Source organism: Rhincodon typus, chromosome 17, assembly GCF_021869965.1.
Source record: "Rhincodon typus isolate 14 chromosome 17, sRhiTyp1.1, whole genome shotgun sequence".
Classification (NCBI taxonomy): domain Eukaryota; kingdom Metazoa; phylum Chordata; class Chondrichthyes; order Orectolobiformes; family Rhincodontidae; genus Rhincodon; species Rhincodon typus.
Genome location: NC_063348.1, coordinates 18009063 through 18025495, shown reverse-complemented (window position 1 = coordinate 18025495; position 16433 = coordinate 18009063). Strand labels below are relative to the sequence as shown.

General features: G+C 38.3%; 1 long non-coding RNA gene across 2 annotated transcripts in view; it reads right to left on the bottom strand.

Moving 5' to 3' along the window:
• Positions 1-4559: 4559 nt before the first annotated feature.
• Positions 4560-16433, bottom strand: part of LOC109928218 — a 21281-nt gene continuing 9407 nt past the window's right edge. The window contains exons 4-7 of one of the 2 annotated variants that reach the window (XR_007264001.1): positions 10523-10667; positions 9411-9504; positions 5573-5730; positions 4560-4751 (exon numbers count right to left, since the gene is read on the bottom strand). This is a non-coding gene — a long non-coding RNA (uncharacterized LOC109928218). The remainder of the gene's footprint in view (positions 4752-5572; positions 5731-9410; positions 9505-10522; positions 10668-16433) is intronic. The other variant, XR_007264000.1, reaches the window with a different exon arrangement.

Sequence of the window (16433 nt, the reverse complement as noted above, 5' to 3'; positions counted from 1 at the left end):
ACCGGCCTCAAGGGTTGCAGCCACTGAAATAAGATTGTTTGGTACTTAGTTCTACAAGTAAGACCATAAGATAAAGTAGCAGAATTAGGTCATTTGGCCCATTCGAAACTTTTCCACCATTCGATCATGGCTGGTATGTTTCTCAAAACCATTCTGCTGCTTTCTCCACATCATCCTTAATCGTTTTAATAATCTAGAACAAATGCAAGATAATGTGAGTGAGCATCCAAAGCAGTGATAGACACCCCACATTTCAGAGACAGCGACTAGGCAAGTCTTACTATTGCAGAGTTGAGTAATCTTTCTCTTCTTTACAATAACTTGGAGCAAGTCATGCAGCTTGGGGGAAGAGGATACTAATTCTCAAGACCAGCAACACCACTGATGTTCTAGACTCAGCATCTGAAAGGTTTGAAACAGTCAGGAACTACATTCGCATTCATGTTAATGTCATGCAGCAACTATTGCTGGTACAAAGTTGCCATCTGCCCACACATTCTTACAGTTTTTGACTAACTTCTTGAGATTACCTGTTCTGCTTTCCTGCCCCACCTTCCCAAGTAACTTGAGGCACTGTACAACTTGCCAATTACTCATATTAAATCCACCTGCAGAATGCATGTTTTGCTTTCCAACACTAGCACCATTGCAAACCGAAGAATGATAATCTTCATATTGTGAATGTTACAATACATTGTCATTCCTTGGTTTGAAGATTTGCACATATCACCCATAACTTTGTTACCTCTAGATTTTAGCATTCAAATACATTTCTGACTGGCTGCTGTTGTTCTACCTCTGTAATGAGGTCATCCAAATATCTGCTGCCCATGTCTCATCTTGCACCAAGTCCCATTCTTCCATCACCCTTATGCTTATTGATCCTGGTTAAGCAACAATTCAATTTTAAAATTTTTGTTTTTAAATTCCTTTATGTCCACATGCCTCCTTATCTCTGTATTCCAGCCTAATATCTATGCTCTTCTAATGTTGGCCTCTTGAGAAACTTTGATTTGCTCCACAAATGACAGCCATACTTTCAGATGCCTGGGCCCTAAATTCTAGAATTCAGTCGTTAAACTCTGACACTCTCTCCACCTATAAAATGCATCTTCTTAGTACCTACCTCTTTGAACAAAGTCTTGGTCATCTGCCTAATGTTTCCTTATGTGGAACAAAAATAAAGTACTGTGGATGCTCGAGATCTGAAATAAAACAACATGCCGGAGAAACTTAGAAAGTCTGATAATGTCTGTGGAGAGTGAAAAACAGTTAATATTTCAATTCAAATATGACTTTTCTTAGAACAATTCTTAAGTAGCTTTGTTGCTTTTCTTTGATGTGAGCAAGTCAACTCTTGTTAGTGGCAACCTTTGTCAAATGTCCATTTTCCAGTGCAAACTTTTTCTCAGATTGCATCTTGTATAAAATTTTCCTCAAAATATTGTACAAGTGTCCCCATATCTGTTGCTTCCACAAGTACCAGGTTTTTAGTGGCTAATTTGAAATAGCGTGCCTATCACTGCTTGGCTGGTCATTCATGTTATCTTGCATTTGTTCCTGATTAGTAAGGGGATCAAGGATTACAGGGAACTGGCAGGAGAATGAGTTTGAGAAACACATCAGCCACGATCGAATTGCAGAGCAGATTCGATGGGCCAAATGGTCTAATTCTGCTCCTATATCTTATGGTTTTATTTGAGGGACAAAGTACAAAAGAATTTTATTTCAGTGGCTGTAATCCTTGAGGCCAGCACAGAAATTCTTTGGCCTCAACTGCTCAACCATAAATATTAAATGACGTGAAATGCTTGCTTCCATCTCCCAAATGAAGACCCAGGAAATGCAGTGTTTATTGTATGCCCTTTTCATTTTCTCGACTTCCTGAGCCAATAGACAACATTTGTAATGCTTTTCACCAAGAATATGATAAACTCTGCCAAACTAGAATATCCATGTGGATGACTGGCATATGTGGCATTGCTGAAAAGGTCTAACTTCATATCTTCTGAGTCACCCAAGGCTGAAAACTTGAATGTGAATTTTTCTGAATTTAATTTCTTTAATGTTTTATTTGCTGTCAAGACTTTCTCAAAACTGGCACATTCACCATTGTACTAATTTCCCATACATCATAACTAGCATCAAGTCTCAGCCAAGTACATAACCAGTTTCACAGTCCAATCAAACTTCTTAACCAGTCTGCTTTTTTCCCAAAATGCAAAATTGCCTTTCTTTGAGGTCCTTTATAAGGATGTGATTAAAACTTTCTAAGTAAGACTGTTGACTCAAAGTCAGTCCCTATTCTGGTTAATATCTAAACCTATATATTTAAAGGTTCCCTGATCCTGACTAGTAATCATAAATGCCATTTTCACTTTATCTATTACACAATGTTCAAATTTCAAACATAGTGGAGCGTATCCACTGACCAAAACCACACAAATAATTGAGTCTGTGACTAAAACATTGATTACTAGTTGAAGCTCCTAGTTAGTGCAATTCCCTCTGCCTGATCAGTATCACTGAGTTGAATCAGGCTACCAACTTGCAGTAAACACATACCAGACTTCTGATAAATTTCACTCCATTACAGTGTTGATTCAACTGCATTTAGAATAATGTGTTTGGCTTTATTGCCCCAATTTAGGGAGAGATATTATTCCTGGAAAAGTCTAGAAACAAAACACCAGAATGAAAGGACTGAGCTGTGACGATAGATTGCATGAAATTAGATTATATTCTCTGGATATAAAGAGTTTAAGAGGAGATCCGATTAAAGTGTATAAAATAATGAAAACATTGGCATAATAGAGCAGGAACAACTCTTGCCTGCAGTTGAAAAGTCAGGATAAGACAATTCTGAAAATTCAATTAATTCAGTTAGAAGTAAATCCCAGAAAAAATTCATACTGAATCGTGAAAATGTGGACAACACTATTCCAGAAAACCACTGGAGCAAATTTATTTCAGGCATTTAAAAGAGAGATAAATGCTCATTTGAAAAGTCATGGAATAAAGAGAGAAAAGTCAAGTGACTAATATTAAAATGATACATCTACTATGGCCAGCAAAAATATCAAGAGTTCTCCTTTTCAAGGGCTACATAAGCAAAAGCATTGAAAGAATCGTTGCTAGACGTGTGTGTCAAAAATAACACACTGATATCAAACCAGTTCCATACATACCTCAATCCAACTTTCTAACTGAATGTGAAAGAATACAAGAAATAAGAACAGGAATAGGCCTTTTCATGCCTATACCATTCAATAAAATTATGGCTGATGTTTTACCTCAATTCCACTTTCATGCCCTCTTCCATATTCCTTTATTCCCTTAGTACAAAAAAAGTATCAATCTCTGTGCTAAATATATTGAACAACAGTGTTGCCAGCATCACATTTGGTGAATTCCAAATGTGCATGACTCTTAAGTGTAGAAATTTCTCCTCATATGAGTCCTAAAGAGTTGAGCCTTTATCCTAAGAGTTGTAGACTCCCCAAGCAGGAAAGCATTCTCCCAGTATTTGTCCTGTAAAGACTTGTAAGATTTTACTTTTCAATGTGATCACCTGTCATTCTGCTGCATCTAAGGGATGTAGCTCATCGTTGGACAATTCCTTCTTCCTGGAACCAGACCAGTGAACTTTCAATGCATTCCCTCCAAAGCATTCCTTTCCTTCCTTAGGTAAGGTTACCAAACATGTACATGGCACTCTAATTTGGTCTTGGCAAGATATTAATTGCAAAGAGATTTAATTTTTTCTTACACATCAATCCCTTTGTCATAAAGGCTAATGTCTCAATGTTTTCTTTTCATTGTTTGCTGAATTTTAGTGTTAACTTTCTGTTATTAATATACAAGGATTACTCAGGTCCCCCCAAATGCCAGCATTCCCTAGTTCCTAACATTCAAAAAAAAGCTAACATTTCTGTTTGTTCTATGGAAGTGGGTAGCAATACTTCTGACATCATATTCCATCCACCAGTGCTTGCCAATTTACTTGAAACGTCTATATTCTTTTATTAACATTTTGCACATATGGAGTGCCTTTTGCTTTAATATTTTTCTCTGTCACTTTGGTCACTAATACACTATTATCTTTGCTAAGTTATCTGTACTACCTTGGCCCACTCTTATTTTTACCCAAATCATTATAATGTTCTACAATCTGAATTTTCTTAGACTGCTTCTGAATTCGCTCTTTCCTGAATCCTATCTCTTATCACTCCTGAGACATCTCAAAGAGAACTGAAATTGCACTCACAGTGATCAGCTGAGGCACTGCTAGAACACTACAATTGATCTTACCCTGGGGAAATAAGGGGAAAACAAACCAGCCATAGTTCCCGCTCAGGATTTCTTCATCAATGTATACGCATAGCACTATCAGGTGAAAACAGGATGAGATCTGACTGTGATGCTGTCCTCTGCTAAACAGCCTGACACTCACTGTTTAGACTTCCACTGTAATAATAAAAGAACGTGTATAGTATCAAAAAGTTGCAAGTACTCATGGAAGCTGTACCCTAGAAAGAATCAGCATCTTTGAACAGGAGTGAGAAAGGAAATCAGATTTAATGAAAGTCTGATTTAATCCTCTGGCCTGCCCATGCCTGATTTATGGTGGCTGGATCAGATACCAGTTCGTTGACCATCATCTCATTTTCTGTGGATGCGTAGTTACTCCCAATAGCTGGGGTTATTGGTAAAGTTACTTTTGGGCTCAGGAGATTCAGGACAGACATCCTCTGAATAGTATAGTTAAGGTTAGCAGATGGGAAAGAATGAATTTACATTATTATACAGCATCCTATCACTACCTCACACATTTCATAATCAATTACTTTTAGGTAGTATTATGCCTATTTGAAAAAATAAGTCAGTTTTCTGCAGAGCAGTCCTATGAATGTCAAATCAGATAATCTATTTTTTTGTAGGTGCTGGTTTACATAAAATTTTGGCCAGAACAGCAGAAGATTTGAGATAATATTTAACATCCATTTAACCCATTGGGAAAAGCAAACTTGGTCTTTGTTCAATTGAATCATCCTCAAAACAGAATATTCAACAATATAGTACTCTTGGTGCTATAAAGTACAGAAATGCTACCTTGGATGTCTTGGAGTTGTGCTTGAACAACAATTTTATAAATGAGTCAATCAACTAAACCAAAATGCAATATGTGGCAATGTTATACATAGGATAATGTAGAGACAGGAGTGCTTCTCATCTTGTATGAGATCATGGATATTTTTCATGCTCAGCCTCCTAATATCAGTGGAATTAAAACTGAGGGAAACATAAAAAAAGCTGATTGTTCACTGTCACCTATTTTACATGATATCACAAAGTCAAAATTACTCCTTAACCTTTCCACAAAACTGATATTCCTGATATCTGTAATCATCTTCCTTGCTAGTCTCAGTACCCGTTCAATATAATTCTGTGTGATGAACAATACACACTATGACCCTGATCAGCTAACTATCCTTTTCAGCAAAATTACAACTTTTAAAGATGTTTTATTTGATTGTTTTATTACCAAACAGCAACATTATGTGAAGGATACAGTGCTGCTGCACAGAGTGGGGAGGCTGATCACTGATGGTGCCTGGGTTAGACGGAAGAAGCCTGCTGATCCTGATGGATGAAAGTACAAGCGAGCCTTTGGAGTAAATACTTGTCCAGTCTTCATTGGCATGAACAGTGCTGGGAAACAGATTTCATCTACCAGGGACAGAAGAAAACATGAATAAATTAACATATGCATATTTATGAGTTCTGATCACTGGTTAATGTGTGTACACATGTACTTTTGATCTGAGATCAATGGCTAGTGATTAGGAGAAGAAACCAAATGTTCTCAGCTAATGGTACAGACCAAATATCAGATTTGACCTCTTAATGGCTCAGACTTTTTAAAAAATGATAAAGGGGGTATCTTTTATCTTTTTCACGAAGACATTTCATTTATGTGATTTGTGGCTGGCAATCCTATAAATATGATTTGCAGTATATTCAACTGTATTTTTTTTCCTCATTAAAACTCTGTGCCTGGTGAGGAAGGAATAATGACTCCCATACACTCCCCAGTACTGTTCTCCCACTGGGACGTATGTGAGTGAAGGTGCATTTCCTCTTTAGGGACTGTGTCTGGCTTCCACATGATCATTACGATATCTGTAAACTGAAAGTTTACCAAGTAGGAAAATACACAACTGAGTCTGTAAGCATTTCCTCAATGCTACATTGCAATTCGGTGCTGAAAAAGAGTCACTAGACCAGAAATGTTAATTCTGCTTTCTCTCCATAGATTTTGCCAGACCTGAGTTTCTCCAACAAATTCTGTTTGTTTCAGGTTTCCAGCATCTGTAGTTTTTTTTTTACTGTACAGGTGAAACTCTCCAATGGAATGTTACAAATTTTTTTTTGCAGAGGCCATCTTCACAAGTAATGACTTGCTAAAGGTTCACTGTTACAGAATTATTATAAACCAACTCGATTTCATCCATTTCTTAAACAGAACATTTTCTCTACTGCCTCCCATAAAATCCAACCTACCGCACCACCTGAGAGACTGCAAATTGAAGCACAGCAATATCTGGATCACAGGGCTTCTGAAGCTGCAAGTACTGAGAGGGAGACTGCAGCTTTAGGAATGCATCAGTACAAACTTCTGCCAAGTTTGACATTTTGTTATGTATATGGCAACCTGGGAAACTAGGAAAAGTTGACTGACAGCTTTAATAACAAAAACACAACTAAGGGTGCTAACAGAGGAGCAAGAAAGCTGACGTTTCAGGTTGGGACTCTTCTTCAGATTTCTGAAGAAGGGTCCCAACCCGAAACGTCAGCTTTCCTGCTCCCCTGATGCTGCCTTGGCCTGCTTGTTATCTCAGACTCCAGCATTGGCAGTTCTTACTATCTCTAAGGAATAGCTAACAGCCCTGAATATGGAAATTGGAAGTAAGAGCTTTAAATTATGATAACAAGGATATGGTGAGGGGCTGGAATTATAGTGTGGTTGTGGGGCAGGGGAACAGAACCTAGTTTGCTCCAGAAATGGATGAAAAGCTGTTTTGGCTGCCTTCATTGCATTGCACAGATAGTTTGGGAATGTGCCTAGGTGTGGTCCTGGGAATTCTGACTGAAGCGTCCTGATAAGATCAGCAGGATATATGTCTGCCAAGTGCAGTGAAGATCCCAAGAATTGCAACAATAATTTACCACAAGAGACACTGACTACAAGAACAGTCTTATCATACTGCTAGAATCCACATAAAACTAGAATGCACGTTTATTTTCAGACTCATCCAAATTCAACATCCAATCCTCAGTCATAGATGCCTGCTTTTATTCGTTAAATTACCTTGTACCTGAGATTAGGATCAGTGAGGGAGTGAATATTGTAACATTAAGGGAACATGGTGTTACAATGGTTGCTGCATTCAAACCCCTTGAAACAAAGCTGGGGTTTGTTGTAAGGTTTTCAACAGGGCACCCAAAAACAGTTCAAGGGTCACTGGATCACAGTTCCAGCGCCAAAGTTGGTTTTAGTTTGAATCCAAGAGAGAGTCAGGAGCAGGCCTGTTCCATGCAGGAAAAGTGCTGCAGTTAGCTGTGCTGCTGCGAAGTCAGCTAACTTTACTGGCTTTGTGTCATTGAGGCTCAAGAAGACATCTCAGGAGTTACTTGATAGCTCAGAAAAGTCCTTGAAGCCAGAAGGTGGAACTATGTGTCAGGGTTTGGGTTGAGTAAAAACCCTGGCAGTGCTGGGGCTTCATAAGAAACCCGTAGAATATGGCATGAATGTTAATATCAGGATTTGGAGTCAGAGCTCCAGCTAAGACAAATTCGCGAAGCCATTTACATTTGAAATGGACCCAGCACCCATGTTACCATACTGTAGTATGAGATACTGACTTAAAGAGAGATGGACAGTTGGGCAGCGAAGTAGTAATCAAAATCTTGATTATCTTTTAATTTGTGAAAAGTATTTTGCCAGAGCACAATATTTTGCTTCTGTTGCTATTTTCTCTGTTGTCTAAGTGCCAGTGAAGCCTTTTCTGAACCAAAAGCTGCTTTTCAAGGTTCTGACGAGTCTCACACTGAAGCTTTTCAATCATATCTTGTTTATTTCTCCACATGTTTTCCTCCAGCACTTTCATTCTCTCCCAAACCTAAAACACAACACCACACTCTTTACTGCAGTGCAATGGTTTACATATCCTTTTTTTTCACTATAGAAACTCAGGTCTGAATCTAGTCCAAGATGATGGACCTTCATCCATTGACTGCAAGAGTCTTAGTGATGTGAATTTGGACAATTCCACATCAAAATACTAATGCCTTATTCAGCTTCAATGTGACAATCTCATTCAGACTGATGAAAGGTAGGGAATGTAAAAATGTTACAGGAAGTTGCAGCAGAATAGACAACATTCATACAGAAAAGGTTTCTGGCTATCTTTACTTTTGTGTTGAAAGATTCCTGCTCTGAGACAGCAGCTCTTCTACTATTCTCCACCTCTCTTATCCTTGTCAATATGCTGGCGAAGCAGCAACCTATTCTGTTCTCCCACTCCAGACAGCATTATTTAATGAGGGAATGCATCAGACATCAGAAAGAACAGCAAACTTTGTTTTAACCGGCATTTTATCAGCTGGCTCAGTCGATAAACCAGCAAAAATTATATAGCTCAAATACCATGAAGTTTACTCTATTATTCCGTCCAATTATTATAGTTTTTTTAAAATTACTTACATCAATGTAAATATATTTGTTGTTCAATTGAATAGCCATATGAAATAACAACAGTTAATTCAATTTTGAGTCAATTTCTCCACAAATACCACAATCTACCGTGATGTGAGTAGTCAGTTGAGGGTGCGAGACAGAAGCCTCTCTGCTGGTAAGTTTTATTTAAGGTAAAGTTGCATTATTATTTAAGTGATTTATGCTGTAAATAAAGTATAACGGTGATGTTTATAACCTATGCTTTACCTTTCTATTACTTAGTGTACGTCTTACATTGATTACGTGGACCATTTGATTATTCAGAATATTTGATCAACTGGCACACTCCTGGTCCCATTGGTGTCAGTTAATAAAACGTTTGCTGTACCTAGATGGAATTGTGATGAAATTTTGAAAGAACCAAGAAAAGTTATGAATTAATCTTTGATGATTCCTGCTAGGATATTTAATTTCATCCTTTGGTGCAATGATAGATTGCTACTCCTGATATAATTATCTGACTTAACCATCTCAAAGTTAAATTATCATTATTGTTCCACATCTACTTCAGCCATAAGATGGAAGACTATCTCGTTTTCTTGACATAAAAATAAAGCCTAAAATCAAAAAAGTAAATAGTAGAAAATCATTTCATTTACTCCCCACTTACATCCTGTGGAAGTTTCCTCTTCAACAGCAGGGTCTCACTCACACTCATCTTCTGTTGCTTTTTTGCAGTACTGTGGGCACAATGAGAGAGAAATCTACAATAGGGCAGACAAGCACAGAGTGTGTGAAACAACTAGAGCCAGATCTTTCTACAATTGATGAGAAATAACGAGAATGTGACTACAATGACAGATGACCGGATGACAGATGGAAGGACAAGTTTTCAGATATGTGGATTGTAAAATCCTTATTAGCATAAAAATAGATAAATACACACCACCCAATGTGTTATTACATTCTGAAAAGTAACAAGGTTCAAATTCAATTCCCAGTCTGTGCTGTGTTATGATGTGGAGGTGCTGGTGTTGGACTGGGGAGGACAAGGTAAAAAATCACACAACATCAGGTTACAGTCCAACAGGTTTGTTTGAAAACACAAGCTTTTGCAGTCGCGCTCACTAACACCTGAGAAAGGAGCAAAACTCCGAAAGCTTGTGCTTTCAAATAAACCCGTTGAACTATAACCTGGTGTCCTGTGATTTTTGACCTTGTGCTGAATTAGCTCTTAACTTAGGTAAAAGTTGGAGGCACTAAATTTATATGAAACATTCCTAGCATGGAGGCATACTAAATTAGGTAGGATTCCCATTACAGATTAAAAGTGCCAAGTGGCATCTTCCAGCCATAGGGTACAAGTCTACCATACGTACAAACCCTCTGCTCCAAGTTTCCCTCCCATCAGGAAACACGAATGGTATTGTCTACCTCTTTGCAGTGACACAGCACAGTTTGAGAGCTGTAATGGATATCACCTCTGTTCTACCACTTCAAGCCATATACAATGGTGACTTTTTCCCCCAAAATTTCCCTTTAAATCTCTTACTCATCCCTTCTGAAGATATTGACTCATTTTCTGGGTGCAGCTACAAGGCCAAATTACCATCATCCATGCATGAGTTTGGTACCTGTAGCATCGAAATCCCAAACACTATAGAACTGAATTTTGTCGTCCAAATGTTCCACCTTTTAAATCATTGAAACTATTCAAATGAAACTTTATAATCTGATTCCTATCTTTTTATTCTTCATAATTAAGTGGCACCAATTTCTCACCTTTTCTGTGGTGGGTTTGGACAGGCTAGTGATGATCTGGAATCTCGAGCTGAGCAACTGAATCTTTCCTTTATCTCTGTGCCACTACACTGGCTCTCAGTTGTCAATTGAACATTCTCTGATCTCAGCAACTTCTCTGGCTCATCTGCTTAAAAATACAAACTTTGTTTAGTTTACAGCAGTCACTTCAACTTTAGATAAATAAACATAAAATTAAATGTAATAAATGAATAAAAGCACATTTCTGTAAGAAGCTCAGTCTGTTAACCTCAATCCTCAGTGGTTAGCACAGCTGCCTCACAGCACCAGGGGCCTGAGTTCGATTCCACTCTCAGGCGACTGTCTGTGTGGAGTTTGCACGTTCTCCACGTGTCTCCGGGTGCTCCGGTTTCCTCCCACAGTCCAAAGATGCGCAGGCTAGGTGGATTGGCTGTGCTAAATTGCCCACAGTGTTCAGGGATATGTAGATTAGTTGGGCTATAGGGGGATGGGTCTGGGTGGGATGCTGTGAGAGTCAGTGAGGACTTGTTGTGCCAAAGGGCCTGTTTCCACACTGGAGGGAGTCTAAGTCAAATGTTGAATTCTGTTCCAGGGCATTTGTAACAATGGGTGAGTTGGAGGTATTCATCTCAAAGAATAAATAAAACATCTCGAGATAGGAACAGGTTACAAAGGCACTTCAAACCCTGTTAATTCATCTGTCCAGAAAAGAAAGAACAATTGCAATGTTGAGCTCCAGCTTAATCAACTTCTAAGATTTTTATCTCCAGCCACTCCAGGTGTTGATCACTCTTCATACAAAGAAATTCTATCAGATATCATTCCAAAAATCCGTTTAATGACAGATTGAACCTTAGCTCCCTTATCCCACTGGCATGATGTACATTTGAGTACTGTTGAGATTTTGAGTTTTCTATATCATATAATATTTTCTGATATGCAGTTACCATAAGTCCTTATGTTTCCTGTCTTTCCTCAAACTAAATTACCTACTTTCAGGGTCAGAGAAGTGACTCCTCTCTGATCCATCTCAGGTTTTGAATTTTTTTCTCTTGTGTTTTAAGTGATCAAAACTGGACATAATACTCAAGGTGCAGTATGACTCAAACATTTAAGTTTCAGTGGAAGTGATTCAGATGTTGACATGTTTATTCAGTAATACCCTGTCAGGACACTGTCTTTTGATATGGCTTCATGTTAATTGCAAATCTACAAAAATGTCAAAACTTTAAACTACATTTTAAACTCTTTTCACACTTTATGCAGATTCCAGTACCCCTTTTTTGCTTTTCATGTGGACAACATGATTGTTGGTATTAAATCTGTGTTAATACATTTCAATCAATACATTTACAAAATACAACATTTTAAATAAAGCTTTATGTGCTTTAAAATTGCACTGAAACTGGAAGTATCTATCGCTCTGCACCAGACTTACTATTTTGATGCAGCTCAGACTGCACTCCTCTTAACCTGGGACCTCAATACAGGGATTGCGAGTATGTATTTACAAAAATGTATCACCATAATGGATGACACAGAGGAATAGCTGCCAAATTTTCAACTGGAAGAATGAGATTTTCGGCACTGACTTTTTATTTATGATTGGATGTATTATGACCTGAGCACTACTTTGCACACTGGCCAATATATGAATCCACTTCAAACCATGGTTGATAAATGAGAAAGTTTGAGAACTAAAGTTGACTAAGTATAGGGTGGTTTAAACCAGCATTAATATAAGGGATAGATTATTTGATCATTTTCACTTTGTTCTGCACAAATTGACTGCTTTGTATATGAAGATATTCTTACATTAACTGCAAAAGTACTTAAATGACTGCAAAGAATTTTGAACCATCCTAATTTCATGACAGACGCTATGCTGTATAAAAAAAAGCATCCTTCAGGTTGTGCTCCTCGTTTTACTGAGCAACACAACTGACAGGACAACAGATCAACTGACAGGCATCTCCATGATAATTTTCATTTTGTCCCAATATTGCAAACAAATATACAAATCACGTGCAATACACTGGTGAATAGTAGGGTAACCATTTTTTAAACAAAATATTGCATCAGATCAAGCTTAAATATAATGATGAATGCCTGGAAAAATGATGTTTTTCTAACTAAGACAACTTAATCACTCAAACTTTCTCCTCCATCCATCCCTGAATGTGTTCATTGATGCTGGTAAAATTTGGTCGCTGTCATCATCACTCTGCAATCACACTGACTAAGTGTGTGTCAACAGTCTTTTTTGCTTTGGAAGATTCACAACAAAGCTCAAGTTGTTCTCTGCAGCATCTACTCATGCATACTTACCAGAAAGGACTACTGAATCTGACTGATTCATCTTCTCACTTTTGAGACACCTAGGCCAATTCTGGCATCTTATTTTATCCTGGTTAGGAACTACTAACATCAAACTGCCCAGGAATTAACTGTTGGTTTCTTATTTAGCAATACGATGGTGAGTAATGATGAAAACACAAGCGAATTCCCATTGTTTTGCAATCAGATGAAACATAAGCTGTACCTCTGTGTCGATGAGAAGTTAGCTGGAGACAAATGGTAAATAAATGTTCAAAATAAATAGACACAGCAATTACTACTGAATGATACCTGGAGAAGCTCCAGAGTGAAATTCTTAAATAGTATGTGCGAAACAAAGTTAACGCACTGCAAGAACATAACAGAAATTAGAAGGCTCTGCTACTGCATCCAGCAATAAATAGCATCCACATTGGGGAAGGACGAATGAGTAAAGAAGGAAAATTAAATTTTGAGGCCATTGTGCTAAATGTTCTCTTGGGTTCAGCTCCACCATGTGCACGATGTTCCACCAGCAAATTGACATTATGTCCCCTCTGACCTAGTTTTCTTCCCAACGTCTAAGTAAATAATAATATGGTCTAGGATCATAATATTATAAGCTATTATTAAATACTTTACAATGTGGCACTTAGACAAGTTCATGCAGAGTCAACTTGGTCTGATCAAAGTGAAATCATGTTTAACTAATTTATTGGAGTTCTTTGAAGAAGTAACTTGTGCTGTGGCTAAGTGGATGTACTGCACTTAAATTTCCAGAAGACGTTTGATAAGGTGCCTTATCAAAGATTATTATGGAAAATAAATGTCAATGGTCTTGGGGGTAACATACTGGCATGAATCAAAGATTGCTATGTGAACAGAAAGCAGCAACTAGGAATAAATGGGTCTTTTTTAGGCTGGCAGAATATCATAAGTGGTGTGCCACAGGGACTAGTGTTGGGGCTTCAACTCTTTACAGCTTTGATTTGGACAAAGGGATCAAAGGGATGGTAACTAATTTTTCTGATGACACAAAATTAAGCATGAAAGTGAGTTGTGAAGAGGACATAAATTCACTAGATTAATTCTAGTTTTCCATAAATTCACTCAGTTCACAAGACTAATCCTACAGATGAAAGGTTTGTTTTATGAGGAAAGATTGAGCAGTGTAGGCCTACACTCATAAGAGTTTAGAAGAATGAGAAGAGATTTAATTGAGATATATCAGATATTAAAGCAAATTGACATAGTAGACAAAGAATGAATGTTTCTCCCTGTGGAATAATCTGGAACAGGTGGTCATGGCTTTAAGCTAAGGGGTGGTAGATTTAAAACAAAGATGGGGCAGAATTACTTCTCTCAAAGGAATGTGGAATCTGTGAAATTCAATAAGATAGGGTTTGGTGGATACCAGGACATTGAATAAATTTAAGGAGGATACAGATAGATTATTTTAATTAGGAGCAGGTTAAAGGGCTATGAGGAGTGAGCAGGAAAGGGGTTAAGTCTGAGATGAGATCAGCCATGATCATATTAAATGGTGGAGCAGGCTGAAGGGGCTGACTTGCCTACTCCTTTTCCAAGTTCTTAAAAGGAGCACATAAAGGGATATAGATAGGTTAATGATTGGGCAAAGATCTGGCAAATGGAGAATAATGTGGGAAAGTGCATTTTGGCTGAAAAAATAAAAAAGAAGCATATTATCTAAATGGTGAGACGTTGCAGAACTCTGAGATGCAGTGGGGTCTAGACATCCTGATGCATTAATTGAAGAAGATTAGTATGCAGGTACAGCAAATAATCAGGAAATCTAACAGAATTTCATGTTTTATTGAGCAGAATTGAGTGCAAGCATTCTGTTATAAAGGGCATTGCTAAGTACTGTGTACAGTGCTGGTCACCATACTTATGGAACTATGTTAATGCATTGGAATCAGTTCAGAGAAGCTTTACTAGTTTAAAAACTGGAATCAGCAGATTGCTTTATGAGAAAAAGCTAGGCCTGAATCCTCTTGAGTTTGGAAGAATCTGAGGTGACTGAATTGAAACATCCTGAGGAGGATTTGATCCAGTGGATTTGGAAAGGATGTTTCCTCTTGTGGGAGAATCTAGAACTAGAGGTCATTCTTTAAAAGTAAGAGGTTGGCCATTTAAGACAGAGATGAGGATTTTTTTCTCCCAGTGGGTTGAGTGACTTTGGGATTCCCTTCCATATAAGACAGTCAATGCAGAATCTTTATGTATTTTAGAGTCGAAGTCAATGGATAGATTCTTGATTATTGGGGGATAAAAAATTATGGTAATATGCAGGAATGTAGAATTGAAGTTAAAATCAGATCATGATCTTATTGAATGGCAGAGCAGGCCTAAACAGCCACGAGGCCCACTCTTGTTCCTTCTTCGTACATTCTTACAACAGAGAATTCAATTCTGTACGGGGCTTTGAGAATACATCTGACGTCTTCCTGTGTATTTTTCTCTCCCAGTGGTGGGTAGGCCAAACTCTTACAAAATCAAGACATGGGCTTTGAACCAATACTTGGGCTAGAATCTTCTCAGGTACTGAAAGACATAGACATTGGTGAAAAGGTTGAAAATATTGCGTGGACTTAGCAGTGAGGAGCTACCCACCATTGAAGCCCCATTTCCCAAGCAAGTGTTGCCTGGTGAGACAAGGATCCTGCTAGTTAGCAGCAAGAGTTTTATTTGCATCCATTAGCATGCACTAGAATGCAATAACTCATTATTGTCACCTTGTCTCATTGATATGCAGTTTCCCTTTCTCCCACCTGTTGCATCGAAAGTAAATGGGTAAAATCATGACATGAAAGTCAGAGAGACGATCTGGAGACTCCAGCTCACCATTTGCTTCTCCAGACCTCAATCAGTTACAACATCTCAGAACATGTTCCTTGGATAGTGACTGCTCACACACCCATCTAGCAGGAACTCCAGATCCCGTTGTCAAGACAGGGTGCCAATTATCCTCTGACATGTCTGGCGAAATAAATGAACGATACAAGGCAACGGTAGACTGCCAGCGCTTGACTGGGTGCATGGCTGGGCTTTAAAGATGATGCCAGCACTAGGAATTCTGGGAGGTCCTGGCAATGGCCAGTACTTCCACCAGTGGAGAATCAGAGGAAACAATGAATAGAGTGCCATTGAGATGTGGTGCATAGGTAATGAGGGGAGCTTAGGAAAAAAGTGTGTGAGAACATACTAGGGCTCGCAGAGAGACTCTGCATGAAACTCACCAAAAATGACACAGCTGATTTCTGGTAAGGTTGAGCCCTTGGTTTTATTTGCTGTAAAACAGTCAACAGTTTAATATAGTGGGATATGTTTTCTTATACAAATTGAAAATTCTCTCGAAGAGTGGACCTTATCGAGAAGGCGATGTCCTATTAATCCAGAGACTAAGGTAATGTTCTGGGGCAAAAATAGAAGTTGCTGGAAGCTCAGCAGGTCTAGCAGCATCTGTGAAGAAAACATCAGAGTAAACGTTTCTGGTCCAGACTGGATCCAAAACGTTAACTCTGATGTTTTCTTCACAGATGCTGCCAGACCTGCTGAGCTTCCAGCAACTTCT